Below are 15,137 nucleotides of genomic sequence, written 5' to 3'. Positions count from 1 at the left end.
GAATGTTTTGTTTGTTTGTTTTCACCATAGAGCATATGTCAGAGAGAGAAAGAGAGAGAGAGAGAGAGAGACGGAAATGAGAATTTCCTCCACCAGGGGGCATGACCAAGTCCCAATGGCAATCTCTTTCTTTTCCAGTCTCTCTCAAGAGAGCGTTTAAAATGCCGGTGCCATAGCTCTAGCCCACATACTCTGCCTTAATTGATCTTGTTAAGGGGTCCAACCATTGATATTTTACATCCTCCTCAAGGAATTCTAATATGCAATCATGGTGAGAACCCTCAAATTCTCACAACAATATGAAAAGTGATTTAATCAGATTTGTGTCATGAAAACTTGTTTTAGTGCTAATGTGAGAAATGGTGTGGAATAAAAGATTTGGAGGGGCCAGCAAGTGGCACAGTAGATGGGGCACTGGACTCCCATGTGGTTGACCACAGTTTGAATCCAAGAAGCAGTGGCTTGAAACTCACAGCAGGCGTGTGTGCATGCGTGTCGCAAATCCTGGTACAAGAACGGAGAAGTAGTTGTGGTGTGGCCATCACCTCTGGCGGGTGCTGCCTTGCTTTCTGTCTCTGTGGAATGCATGTGCCCTTCAACAACAACAACATAAATAAATAAATAGGTAGAACTCTAAAAAAATTAAGAAAGTTAGATTTGGAGATTTAAGGCTATTGAGGAAGTTGGCATAGCCATGCAGGCAAGAACCAATGGGAGTCCATATCTAGATTCGCAGCGTTACTCACAATTTCTTGTAACAGAATATTGTTGTTACTGGGTCCTCTGTGATCTGCAACCCTAACCTTATTAAATCCTCTGCCATCATATTCTATTGATCAAGCTCCCCTGGTCCAACTAGCTGCACCTTTCTATGCCTCTTCCATCTATGATTTCAAGCCCGTGCCCTGTCTCAGATAACTAGGAAACCAACTCTCTTGCTAGGAACTGGAGTTGAGCTTGACTTTTCTCATCTGACAAGTCATTTCAGAGCATTTCACAGACAAGAGCACTCTCACTTGTGCCCTCCTGCCTCAGTACATGGTACCTAGGATGGACTTCCTGAATCTCACTGCAAGGAGACACCATCAGCCTCTATTGCTTAGCCAGTGAGCAGCCCTGGCCCTGTGTGAAGCAGGGCTGCTGAAGCGAACCCGCACCCTGCTGTTACCCCTGCCTCTCAAGAAGTGCATGGGGCATCCCATCACCAAAAGGGACCTCCCAAAGATCCATTCCTATTACCTGTTTCTGTTAGCTTGTGAGTACCGAGTCATTCCTTCATGGCCATTCTCTTCTCTCGGTTCACTGCTCCTCATGGTAAACAGATAGTATAGGAGCTTGGATTTAAACTCAAATGCATTCCAAATTTAACCTATTGTTAGTAGCAGAAGGGCACTTGGTGTTACTGGGTTTCAATTTTCTGAGTTGTAAAAATAGAAAAAGTTATATGTACACTTTAAACTTGAAAAATACATATAAAACAGTATAATGTTGGTACAGAGATGCAGACAAATGAAAGTTGGCATTACTTCTGTTATTATAATTATTAAGTTGCATGCCTTCAAGTCTACTGAGAGCTAATGAATAGGTAAAAATATTAGTCTTTGCAATAGCTAAATGGGCATAGTATTTATATCATGTATGTAAAATATAGTAAGTTAATTCAGTGTATTTAACTTATAATTATGCATGAAGTATGTTATATTATCTGTTTATTCAAATAGGAAAGTATAGTGAGTGGAAAGAGAGAATGAAAGCAGGTGGGAGGCAGTCTATTCTGGGATCTTTTTCTTTTATATGTTGCTAATTTTATTATTATTTTATTTCTTACATTTGGTTCATGGACTACTTCTTGATATATTTAAGGAGAGGGAAGTTGGAGAAGAATTTCTAATTGTACCAAGATTAAGAGTCAGAAAAAAAATAGAAGAACAATGCTATTATATGGTAAAAGTTCATTTGAAAGATATATAGTTAAAATTAAGATTGATGTTGAATTGTAGTTAGATTTATTTGTTTTAAGCTTGGATTGAGTTTGAGGGTTTTATTAACTGTATTCTATTTAAAATGCAAAGTTCTTTTTAATTCTATTAAATAGTGTCAATGAGAAATATCTTGTGATATCAAAATTTGATGATTAATTAAATATAAATATTCTTACAGCGGACAGTAAACCAAGCATAATGAGACCAGATTTCTCTATTGTAACAGGGGGCAACAGAGATAAACTAACTACTAAATTGAATCAAGGTTCCATTTAAAATTTAATATTTAAGTAATTTGGATTAAATTCCTCCGTAATAAACTATTTGAAAACACTAATTCCAAAACAGCTTTTAATACTCCATTTAACTGTTTTAAATGCTCTGTTTGAAAGTCTGTGATATAAGGCAGAGTCCTACTATAGCTTCTTATTAATACTCACTATTAGACTAATTTACTTAATTAACAGGTTCAATTACAGAAAGAAAATCATTTTAAAACTTTAATCTTCAAAAAAGAGAGAAGAAGGACCAGCACTTAGCGTAATGGCTATGTCACTGGACTCCCACGTAGTCGACCGCGGTTCGAGTCCCAGATCCGGTGGCTTAAAACTCGTACCGGGCACGTGTGCGTGTGTGCCCAAGATCCCGAGAGGAGAATGGAGGAGAAGGGATTGCAGTGTGGCCATCCCCCCCCGGGGGGTGATTTCTCGCTTTCTGTCTCTCTGTCTCTCTCTGTGTTGTGGGGGCAAGGCGCCGGGCCCTAAAAAAAAAACCCCCAAAAAAAAAAAAAAAAAGAGAGAGAAGACAACCTAAAAGAAAATTCATTGGAAGCTATAGTTGAATGATTGTTCAACTTTTCAAGGATTTACTGAACTACTTCATTTTCAGTCCATATATCATAATTTTTTTTTTAAAGATTTTTTGTTGTAGAGTATGTGCACTCAAAAAAGTGTGAAAAGTCACACCCCAAGAGGGATGGCCACACTATAATCACTTCTCCTCCAGTCTCCTGTTGGGATTTTGGACATGCATGTACACATGCCAGGTGTGTGTTTTAGGCCACTGGGTCTAAGACTCAGACTCCTAGATTTGGCCATGTGGAATCCACCTTGTCACCTGCTGGCCCCAATATGTCATAATTTTGTCAACAATAAAATTGAGTGGCTTTCAAAAAAGGCCATAAATGAAGCCAAGAGAAATAATACTGATGGCATTTTTGGTCTGACACTTAAGTAATAACTAAGAAAAATGTATTCCAATTTGGCATACGCTTAGTGAACACATGTGACCATCAGATCCAGATTTTCATGTAATGGCAACATTAGCAAACCTCAGTTTCTGGATTCTTGTGTGAAGACCAGGATGGTTAAGAATTTTCATGGCATTTTTCCATGATGCTGCAAAGATAATGTAAGTTCCAAAAACACGTCTTCGAGGATCTTCCGTGTGCTAAACTAGGTAACGGATTTGGACCTGGGATCGTAAACTAATTTAAATTACCTTCAGGCTTTCTTGTTATTTCCTCACCATTACATTATTTTCCAGTTTGCACATCGCTCTTCTCTATGGAGATATTGGAAGCTGGAGTTTAATAGTTTTGCTTTTCTCGTGGCCATTTGTTCATATTACGTAGTCAGCCCTGGGCAATGTTATTCTTTGGCATTCTTGGCTATCTTTTTGCTTCAGAAATATCGGAGAAATTTCTTTCTATTATCAAGAGCGTTTTTCACAAACGTCAGTGAACTCAGTGTTACCTACGTCATGATCTTCTTTCAGGTTTGACATTCTGTTCGCTCTTTTTTGACTTTCTTTTTTAAGTGTAATTCTCAAGGACAACGTTTTCAGAAAGTACCCTGTACTACCAACCATCCTGACTTTCTTAGATGCCTTTCTGTAATGTCTTTATGCAGTCAGTTGCAAAACACTAGAGTGATCTGCGAAATAACAGATGAAAAATGTAAGACTTGTTTCTTACGACCTGAAGTTGCACACACACAAACTCACACACACTCAGACACACTCACACTCACTCACACACACTTTCACACACACACACACACACAGACGCATCCCCCTCGTGTAAAGTCAGGACTCCAGTTCCAAAATCGTAATGACTTAAAGTAATACAAATTTATCCTCCAGCTCAGAAAGTTCTAAGTCTAAATTCAGCTGGGAAGGACTAGGCTAATTTTGGAGAATCTAAGGAGAATTTATTGCCTTTCCAACTTCTAGAGGCTGCCTATATTCCTTGGCTTGCAGCAGTGTGGTATCCTCAAACTCTCTCTCTCTGATTCTGTAATCATGTGTCTTACTCTGACCCTTTTCCCTTCCTCTAATAATGACCCTTGAAATGACCTTGAACCCATTGGGACAACCCCAAATAATTTCCCTCTTTTAGGATCCTCCACTTAATTACATCTGCAGAGTGTCTTTTACCTTGTTATGTAACGTGTGCACATAGTCTGGGGATTAGAATCGGCACATACTTTCTAGGGCTGGGATGGTATTCTAATTACTATATTAAGTACATTGAATATTATGTCCCCTCCCCCCCATCCACAGTATTTGTTAATCAAGAGAAACTATTCATTAGCTCATGTATTCATGTTTATAGCTCAGGATCATGGAACCAACCCAATGACGTTCTTCACATTCCAGAATTACTTAGCACACTAAAAGATAACAGCCTTCTTCATCTCCTCAAAATCTTTCATGGAATCATAATTTCTGTAGAAATCTGCATATGCCTTCTTTCTTGGCTCACCCACAGCAAACTCATAGAAAGCTACAAAACTCAGGGACACAACGAGTGCTCCAACAACACGAAATTGCAGATGCATGGCCAGAGGCCACGCATCTGAGATTTCATCAAAGCACTGGAAGCCATGGCAGTTACTGTCTCTGGACACCAATGTCCTTCCTGCTGAAGAAGAAATAGAATGTTATGCTTTCTTGATTTGTTTGTTAATTATAATTTTAAAAATTTGGTTGTGGTCAGACCTTTTTTTAAGAATAACAAAACTTTAATGCCACCAACCAAACAGAAAAGTACTAAGTCCAAAGTGGCATGGCAACAGTTTTTTCATCCAGTCATCAGTTCTTGGGCATGAAGGTTGGCTCCATGTTTTAGCAATTGTGAATAATGCTGCAGTAAATGCCACTCAGCCATAAGGAACAATGAGACACTATTATTTGATTTGATGTGGGTGAATATAGAGTTAATGCTAAGCAAAATAAACCAGATGCTAAAAGATTACACACTGATTCTTCCTGCTTGATATATACCAAATGTCTACACTTTAGAAGAAATAGAAAGATCTGAAGATATAATGGTAGGGAGGATAAATGTAGATACCAAAGCTTGAAAGGGAAGAGAATAGATGGCAGAGGGTCGGTGCAATGGGCAAAGGGAAGGGACAATTAACAGAAAAAGGAATGTAAAGTTCTCTGTAGAAAATGATGTCTATGGTAATACCCTTGATTTGATTGTCACATATTACTTGAGTATATTGGAAACCATACTGTGCCATAGAGAGAGACGTTGATGGAGTCTAAATTGAAAACATGAGATTTTGGACCTGTTGTTATCAAATGAGAACTAGAATGTAAAATTTGAGTAAGGTGGTATCTTTTTAAAGCACAAAATCAAAACAAACAGGAACCGAGTTTATAACTGCCAAATAAAGAACAGCAACAACAACCAAAACAGGGAACGGCATGATGGCGCCTGGTTTCGCAGTGCCACTGACCCAGGGTGACCTTAGTGAAGTCATTTATGTTCTTGAGCTCTCCCTATTTAGCCAAAGGAGCTCTTTGGAGTTCATACAAAGATGATAAAAATGTAATTCTTTGGGCCACCGTTCAAATGTACTTCAGTTGTTTTACTGATTACTTTGAACTCTAGTAAAGTGAATTTCAGCTGTAAGGTATTTCTTGTGCCTGTCCCAGACTTGTGAGTGATGAGGACGTGAATTTTGAAGTGGTTTTATGTATTGCACATAAACTAAGAATTATAGTCTCATTCCATCATATAATAGGTAAACTTTCTGTTAACACCTAATCTATCTCTCCTGCTAATCTGTCAACTTTGGATTTATAACAACTCTTTCTTTGAACTTTATGGACATTACCTTTTCTGCTTAATCTCCTTATGCGATTACTTTTAAAAAATTGTCACTTTCTCTCTTCTTTCCCTCCCTCCTTATACAATTTAGAAATAAGAGTCAAGGTTGGTTGGTTTGTTTAATTGCATTCTTGAAGAAATTATTTTTTATTTAAATTTATTCATCATTATTATTATTTTAATTTGACCAGAAGGAAAGTGAAAAAGCAAACCACCAGCTCTGGGACTCTAACCATGGTTGACCGTGTGGGAGTCCAGCACCTCAACCACCATGCCACCTGCCAGTCCCCAGGTTGTTTGCTTTTAATAGCAAAACACCAGTTATTAGTTTGCTTATCTCTAGGGAAGTTTTAGAAAATATTTAGAGAAAAGGCCACAATGCCCAGGTTGCAGGTTATAAAATTGTGACATGGGTGACTGAAAGGGTGAACAACTTCTGCATTAAGTGTAATGTGGTTTTGTCATTCTACCAAATTACATCATCCCATTGTTGTTTCCAGGTTATCGGAAATCATTTTATTCACATATGAGCATAAATCAAACACAAATGATTTTAGGAAAATCTATCCTTTTGAAACATTTGTGACATAATTCCCCAGTTCCATATAGGTAATCAAAAATTCACTGAAAAGGCTGCTTTATTTATTCAGAGAGAGATAAATAGATAAATACATAGAAAGGGATCCATGTCTTTACAAAACGTCATTGCAAGGTTTTCTCTATTTTATATTTTAGGAAATAAGTATTTTGATACAGCTTGAATATGCTTACTAAGTCACTAATAGAGCAATAATGAAAATCATAGCTATTGTTTACTTTTAATTGTGTAATTAGTATGAAATCCCACCCAGAAAAAGAATACTCCATTCCTGTGTGTGAAGTCAATCAGATGACAATGCCCCTGGGTTTAGAACTGAAAGGTTCCTTTACTAGCTTGGACTACAGAACATTAATTTTCATTTGGCTTTCTCATAACTCATCAAACTTTTTAGTGTATTTTGCTAATATTGGAAACATGGACTCAAATATAATAAAGTACTACAAGAATCTCTGATGGTTGATGTTCAGTGAGATGGTTTTCTGGCTGTGTTTTTTAGTACTAAAGGAATGTGTAAAATAATTTTATATAGTTTAACCTATTCTAGAAAATCCTACAATGAATTAAAATCAATAATGGTATGGTGAAGTCAAAAGCAGCTAAAATATCAAAAGAATCTTATTCAAGATTATTAGAGGATCAGTAATAAATACCCTTCTATCTCACAAATAGTATGTAGGAACCTACTTTCCAATATTTAGAGAAAATTATGCAAAATTGTGTCATATTAAGCTATTACTGACTAAAATCTTTAAGGTTGAACATTGTTTTATATTTTTAAATCAAGAATCATTATGGCAATTAAATATAGGTATACATTATAGATATATTTTAAGATAGCTATTTTGAAAAGAAACAAAACAGATTCTTCATTATTATTGTAATGGCATCAATGTCTGGGAGTTTTTAAGAGGTCAAAACAAGTTTGTTTTAAAATGTCTGGATTTCTGTCTTAAAGCCTTCTTAAGATTCCCTTTGAAAATATGTTTTAGCGTCTCAGACCAACCTTAATGAAGAAGCTCCATCTCTCAATGTGGCCGTCTTCTCCTAAAATGCCTAGGCTTGCTCATCACTCCCTTGGTTTCTATAACCCGTCTTCAATCCGTGGGGTACAAAAATGCATCTGGTATATTTAGCACCCAGGCAGGTGTGTTCTCCCAATACATACCTGAAATATTCCCTCTCAGTCAAGCGTTTTAAGTAGTCTTTTCTAATTAAGCAGGATTGTGTGAGCAGACTCTTCCTCGCTGAAAGAACTGCTTCATCAACAGCCACCTTTGCGGTGGTTAGGCCTTGTAACGTCGCAACACTTCTTATTTTTACGCCTTTCATAATTCCCAATTGCCATTTATGTAGATTCAACTCTTGAGCACTTAATATGAGGTTACATCAGGGGAGTTCTGAAGATGATAGAGAATAATTATTTTCTGTAGATTTGCCCTAGAAATAAGTTTTACAGGATTTTATGTTCTTTTTTTTTTTCAGACATTGAGCACCAATCTTCAACATCCAAAAATATTTCCTGCCAGCCAGAACTTAATTGATTTGACCTCTGCATAAAAGATGTGCATTTGTGTCATTAAAAAAAAAATCCCATCTTTCATAATAGCAACTTTGTATTAAGAGGAAGAATTACAGATATTTGCTCATCTGTTTATTAGTAAAGACATTCCATTTCTTCACACAATCTATTTATTATGACTCAATTAGACATTTTTACTTGGTGAAACCAAAATAGGATGTATAAAATGTGTAATGTTAACTCGGTGCTTACCAGAGTTTAAATTCTGGTGACCCATTGGAATCCCCTACTGCGTTCAAGTTTCCCTGCCTTGTCCTTTCTTTTATTATTATTATTATTACTATTAATTTTTTTGCTTTATTTCTTGGTTTTATTCTTGAACATTTAAGTCATAGCAAACATGTAAAATGCTCATCTATTTTGTTTTAGCAGTAATCAGGGAAGAGTGGAGAATTATACTTGGGAGCTATTTCCACTCTATAAAGATGCAAGATCATCACGTGGGTTATTCTATAATACTTTAAGAAGAGAGAACATAGTCTTTGGATGATCAATGCTCTGCATAGTATAAAATTACGTTTCTTTTTATGATTCAACAAATTTAAATTTTTAAACTTTTAATTAATTAATTTACATTCATTCACTGAGCATCATCATAGCATACAAAATGTGATTTCCCATCCAGCATCTACTGCATAGTGGCAAATTATCATCGATAATTTTCCATTTCTAGGTGCTTACGTATATATATTTTCCCCTATTTCTCACCCTCTGCCATTTCCCACCCTCCTCCCACTGCCTACCTGGTCCTTTCATCTTTCATCATTATTAGTCATAGTAATTTTTATTTCTCTCCTGTTAATTTCATTTTTTTGAAGAGATTAGCACACCCATCCAATACAGAGAAAAAAATTATACTAATTAGTTTCATTGTTTGATCTAAGTCATTCATTCACTAATCATTTTTATCATGCAGGATACAAAGATTTATGTTTATACCTTCTCTGTAAAGTAAGTCACCAGAAAGAAAATAAATTTGATTCACATTTTTATCCTCAACTTTCTTTGTTCTGCCCCTCCTTATTCTCTTAATTTCTACGCTCCTTTTTCTCTTCTTCCTTCATTCCCCACCTTAATCTACCACCACAGTTCACACTTAAATATGCTGAAAATGAGCCTCTCGTCGGTTAATACCTTAAACCTTTTCAGTCTGGATGCTGAAATATTAATTCTAAAGTGTAACTACGAACCATCTATAATTATCAAATCACTTATCAATGGACGACTCAGGGCTTGTGCTGCTGTTGGATGTTTTAAAGCCAACTTGCCCATGACATGCTTTGAATCATGCCCAGCATGCCGGAGTATTCATAGTAGCTGCAGGAAGAACAGGTTGGCCTGTCCAGATTTCAGAAATACTGCATCCACTTCCTCTCCTTTGTCTGTTCTGCCATCCAAGGAGATGAATTGTCATCTCACTGTTTCCTTATCACAAGGTTGTCTGGCTATTTTCTAGGAACTTTGTTCTGAATGGCTGAAAACTGTTCAACAATTAACTCAGTCATCTTGCCTAAGTATGACATGAATGGTGTGGTATTACCTACTCATTATACTTCTAAGACCGTATCGAAAACTATCGTGTCTTAATATTTGGTATCTTCTATTTTACGAGAATTTATGGAAAAAATCTACTAACTTTAAAACTAGATTTCTAGTTTTCATATTTCATACCAACAAAGCTTTCCTGTGTGAATTTACTTACATATTTTAAATAGTCTGGCAGAATTTTCTTTCCTGTTGTAGTTTGGCTTAGGGCTCTTAGACTTTGGCGATTTCTCGTTAACTGATCAGACTCAACATGATCAATTGATTGCCTGTTTCACAATTTCAGAGACACAGTTACTATTTGTGAAATCAAAGAAAAAGACAAGAAAAAGCCAGGTGAGAATTACATTTTTCCTACAGCAAGATTTTTGTCGTTTAGGTGGTGATTTTCGTTTGCTAGCTCTACATTTTAGTACCCATTATAGAAATAAATAAGCACCAACCTGTTTCTACTTAGAATTATAAAGTAGTACAGGTTTTTATAAAGGAAATCTCTCTATATAAAGCACATTATGCAGTTCTGAACTCTCATAGTATTTTCTTTTTTCATGAAGAAGTTTTTGCTACAGGGCTCACATGCTCGCCAGAAAGGAAGAGAGACAGAGAGACAGAGAGACAGAAAGTGAGAAATCACCCCCCCCCAGGAGGGATGCTAGATTTCTAGTTTTCATATTTCATACCAACAAAGCTTTCCTGTGTGAATTTACTTACATATTTTAAATAGTCTGGCAGAATTTTCTTTCCTGTTGTAGTTTGGCTTAGGGCTCTTAGACTTTGGCGATTTCTCGTTAACTGATCAGACTCAACATGATCAATTGATTGCCTGTTTCACAATTTCAGAGACACAGTTACTATTTGTGAAATCAAAGAAAAAGACAAGAAAAAGCCAGGTGAGAATTACATTTTTCCTACAGCAAGATTTTTGTCGTTTAGGTGGTGATTTTCGTTTGCTAGCTCTACATTTTAGTACCCATTATAGAAATAAATAAGCACCAACCTGTTTCTACTTAGAATTATAAAGTAGTACAGGTTTTTATAAAGGAAATCTCTCTATATAAAGCACATTATGCAGTTCTGAACTCTCATAGTATTTTCTTTTTTCATGAAGAAGTTTTTGCTACAGGGCTCACATGCTCGCCAGAAAGGAAGAGAGACAGAGAGACAGAGAGACAGAAAGTGAGAAATCACCCCCCCCCAGGAGGGATGGCCACTCTGCAATCCCTTGTCCCCCATTGTCCTCTAGGGATCTTGGGCACACACACATGTGCCCAGCGTGAGTTGAAGCCACCGGGTCTGGGACTCAAGCTGCGGTCAACTACATGGGAGTCCAGCAACATTGCTGTAACACCAACTGCTGGTCCCTCTCATAGTATTTTTTTTTTTTTTACTTTATTTATTTCTTCTATGCGAGAGAGGCAGAGAGAAAGAAATGCACCCCCCCCCCCACAACTGGGTCTTCAAGCGGGTTCCACTCCGACACTCGGCCATTGAGGACACTGAATAATAAGTGCACGCCCGTGGTGCACAAGGAGATCTTCAGGAGAACCCAGGGCCTTCCTGTGTGGCTTTTGTATCATGGGTCTTCACACTGCAGCTGTGTCACTGCAGGTGGCTGCCCTGCTATTGTGTCACATCCATACATGATTTATTCTAATTAGACCATTTCATAATACTGTAGGGTTCTCAAAAATCATCTACTCCAAATGTTTCATCTTGATGAAATACGTGAGGCATACAGTCTGCACAGTCATGTTATAAACCTGTTACCTCCAGGTTCTGAGGGAGAAAGCACTACAAATTCCGTTATCCCTGTCCATCATACTGTCCCAATTCCATTAACCTCTATCCCACATTTTACGTTTATCATTGTCATGATATTGCTGTCTTCTGTTACATATGTATGTGCAAAACATGATAGGTGTAATTATTTTGCATGATTTTAAACTTGGTGTAAAAGTAGTTTAACCCAGTCGGCACCTTCCTGCGACCTTCCTTTTGCGTGTGCGTGCAATCCACGTTGTATTTTTGACGTCCATTCATACTAACTCAAGTAGTTATGGTGTATTCATTTTTATTGTAACTGCTTCTAATATTGTAGTATTATGGGCCTAGTGAACTAATATTCAGTAAATTTCTTATTCACTTACTTAGACAAAGGCTTTTAGATTGTTGCCTATTTTTTGCTCTTTGAAGAAATTCTGTAATGAATATTTCTATGAGTGGAAAATATTTTTTTATGACATTTTTGCTATAGGGCATGTGTGCTCACCAGAGAGACAGAGAGAGACAGAGAGACAGAAAATGAGAAATCATCCTCTGGGGGGATGGCCATGCTACAATCCCTTCTCCTTCATTCTCTCATGATTTTGGGCACACACACACATGTGCATGTGCCTGGTGTTAGTTTCAAGTCACCAAGTCTGGGACTCAAATCGTGGTCGGCCATGTGGGAGTCCAGTGATGTAAGCATTTCACCACCTGGTGGTCCCAAGGATTTTAGGGTATGAAAATCTTCAACTATTGCTTCACCGCTCTCTGAATTTGTTTCACTATTACATGTTCTCTATGATTTCTCCACATCTTCATCAATATGTGAGATTGCTAGGTTTATATACTTTTGCCAATTTTAGGGCTGTTAAATAATATCTTAGCATTTTAACTTTCATTTTTCTAATAAATAGTCAGATTGAGTTTCTTTTTTAGATATTATATATTGAGAATCTTCTTCTGTCAACTGACTTTTCATTTCCTTAGCCCATTTTCTTTTGTTCTATTTTTTGTCTTATTAAATAGATTTTTAATAAACTCTCATCGGTTATATTCTTTGCAAAATCTTCTCTCAGTCTATGTCTTGAATTTTGAATATACATAATTTTTCATTTTAACTTATAAAACTTAATATTTTTGTTTTATGAACTTTGGTTATTTCTTATATAATAAACCTTTTTCCCATTGACCCCAAATCATAAAACTTTCACCCTAAAAGTTTTAAGGTTTTCTCTTCATCTTTTAGTTCTTTAACCTACCTTAAAAACATGCTTCGATGTGAAGCAAAGTTGAGACCAGTATTATCATTTTTCATATGCCTAATCTATTATCTGAATAATTCATCTTTCCTCATTGTTTTTTATTGCCACCTGTTATTTATCAAGCTTCCATAAATGCATGGATGTATTTCTAGGCTTTCTGTTCTTTTTTTCCGACTAATTTTTGTCTCTGAACCAAAGCTACAGTGCTTTAATTACTGTCATTTTATATTAAGTCTTAATTTTAATTTTTCACGTGGAACCCCCCCAAACCTTTTTCTTCAGATCACATTAAACAATTTTTTACCCTTTGCTCTTGCAAACACGTTTTAAGATTAACTTTGCAGGCTCCATGAAAACTATAGTGGACTTTTAATAATAATTATATTAATTTATAGATTAATTTACAATATTGAGTCTCTCATCCAGGAACATGTATATCTGTTGATTTATGTGGATTTATTTCTTAATCTTAATAGATAAATTAATCATGGGCCAAAAAGTGACTGCTCAAAGTCATACAGCTAATTGGCAGTAAAACCAGTGGAAGAAGGAAGGTCTCTGGACTCCTTACTGGTATATACGCTATGAAGGGATTATTTAGTCAACTAAGGAAGAGAATCTCGGAAATCTTGCAGCTGCTAACCCATCTGCATGAAGTGAATCAGACTTCGCTAGTTCACCTGGCCTTTGATAATCAACGTGCTCAGAGTGTTTCTTAAATATAGATCATTTCAGCTGTCCCAGTCCTACAGAATCGAATCATTTTAAAGAGGTGGTTGGGTGGTTGATATGGAAAGTGTGTGAAGCATTTCTCAGCAAAGTGGAGTCCAGAAATTCACTGTATTGGCTCTTGTCTCTGAAACCTGTCAGAGATGCTGGTGGTGATGGGGTGGCCATGGAGTTCCAAAGGATGGAGCCCAGCAACAGGAGAGTTTCCAGAATGACTCTGAGGTTTCTATCTCTGACAACAGGCGCACAGAGCCATCACCTGCTTTGCTGAAAGAGCACTGGAAGTGCAAAGTGAGAAGACGCTGGCCAAATACATATTTCTGTGCTCGTATTCTCTTAAAGAGAGCAAAATCTTAAATGTTTAAAAAAGGGCAACATATCTCTAAAAGACTGAGGCTTCTTTCCATAGATCCATAATTACTTCCAAAACAAATACATTTACTTTGAAATCACCAAGCTGCCCCAAATTGACACTTGGGTTCCTAAATGCCTTTGGGGAAAATGTTGTAGAAAAAAAGAACACCGAGGAGAGAGAACCACAGAAGATTCAGCTTCTAAACGTGGAACAGAGAAGAAAGATCATTTGTTCACGTAGTGATCTACTATCCACGTTAATCTAAGTTCAACCTTTTTCTTGTTTCAAGACTACAACAGCCAGTTATGTACAGTGGGAGGGGGAAAAGGTGAGAGGGGATTAAAAAAAAAAAAAGTGAGATCTCAGTAATATCGCTTCCAGCCACTAGGGGTATCTTTGTACCATTTTCCATCCTGCACCGATTTGGAGTAGAAACCTATATTAGGGGAAAACCAGGGTCCTCGGCATTTTTTTTTTTACCCGAGCAGTGCACCCAGAATCCAAAAAGGTTTTTTTTTTTTTTTTTCCTTTCAAAAAGAAAAAGAAAGAAAGAAACCACAGTTCTTTTGGTCATCCAATCCAGGCTACAGAATCGTTCTACTGGACAGCAGCACCGGGAATTCATTTTTGAGGTCAATTTCCAATCGAGATAAATCTATTGGATTAGTAGGATTATCTGATTGCAGCTGAAAGAAGTAACGTTGTTTGATCATTTGTATTTCTTGCCTAATGGTCGGATTTTACATGGAGGTGGCTTTGGGTCCCTAGGATTCTGGATCGTGGTTGCATCTGGAAAGAAAAAAGGATCAATCGACACGTTTTGGAAGTGTCCGTGGGTGAATAAAAAGGCGGGGGGGGGGGGAAACAAAAGGGGGGTCGGGCCGGGTAAAAAAAAAAAGAAAAAAAAAAAAAAAAGAAGAAGGAAGGAAGCGTCTTAAATCCTAAAACAGGAATCACTGGATGCTCGAGATTCCAAAAAAGCGTCTAGAAACTGGTAAATACTTGGACCATTTCGACTTCAATTTGACGGCGAAGTGTTGTAGCAACTGTCTCCTTGCGTTATAGGAAGGCGGCGGGGGGATGCGGGGGCTCGCCCCACGAACCCGTCTTCCCGAGGGTGAGTTCGGGGCTCCGTCCCGGGGAGGGGGCTGCCTGGCCGGCGAGCCGCTGCGCGGAAGGGCTGCGGGCGCGAGC

At 37.3% G+C, this 15,137-nt stretch overlaps 1 protein-coding gene across 1 annotated transcript in view; it reads left to right on the top strand.

Moving 5' to 3' along the window:
• The first annotated feature begins 14,870 nt into the window (after positions 1-14,870).
• Positions 14,871-15,137, top strand: part of LOC114009002 (neuroligin-1) — a 28,241-nt gene continuing 27,974 nt past the window's right edge. The window contains exon 1 of the mRNA XM_027774413.1: positions 14,871-15,060. The gene's annotated coding sequence lies outside the window, so the exon portion shown is untranslated. The remainder of the gene's footprint in view (positions 15,061-15,137) is intronic.

Source organism: Tupaia chinensis, unplaced genomic scaffold, assembly GCF_000334495.1.
Source record: "Tupaia chinensis unplaced genomic scaffold, TupChi_1.0 Scaffold000430_1, whole genome shotgun sequence".
Taxonomy (NCBI): domain Eukaryota; kingdom Metazoa; phylum Chordata; class Mammalia; order Scandentia; family Tupaiidae; genus Tupaia; species Tupaia belangeri.
Note: the sequence above shows the minus strand (reverse complement) of the source record. Positions and strands in the feature narration are given on the sequence as shown.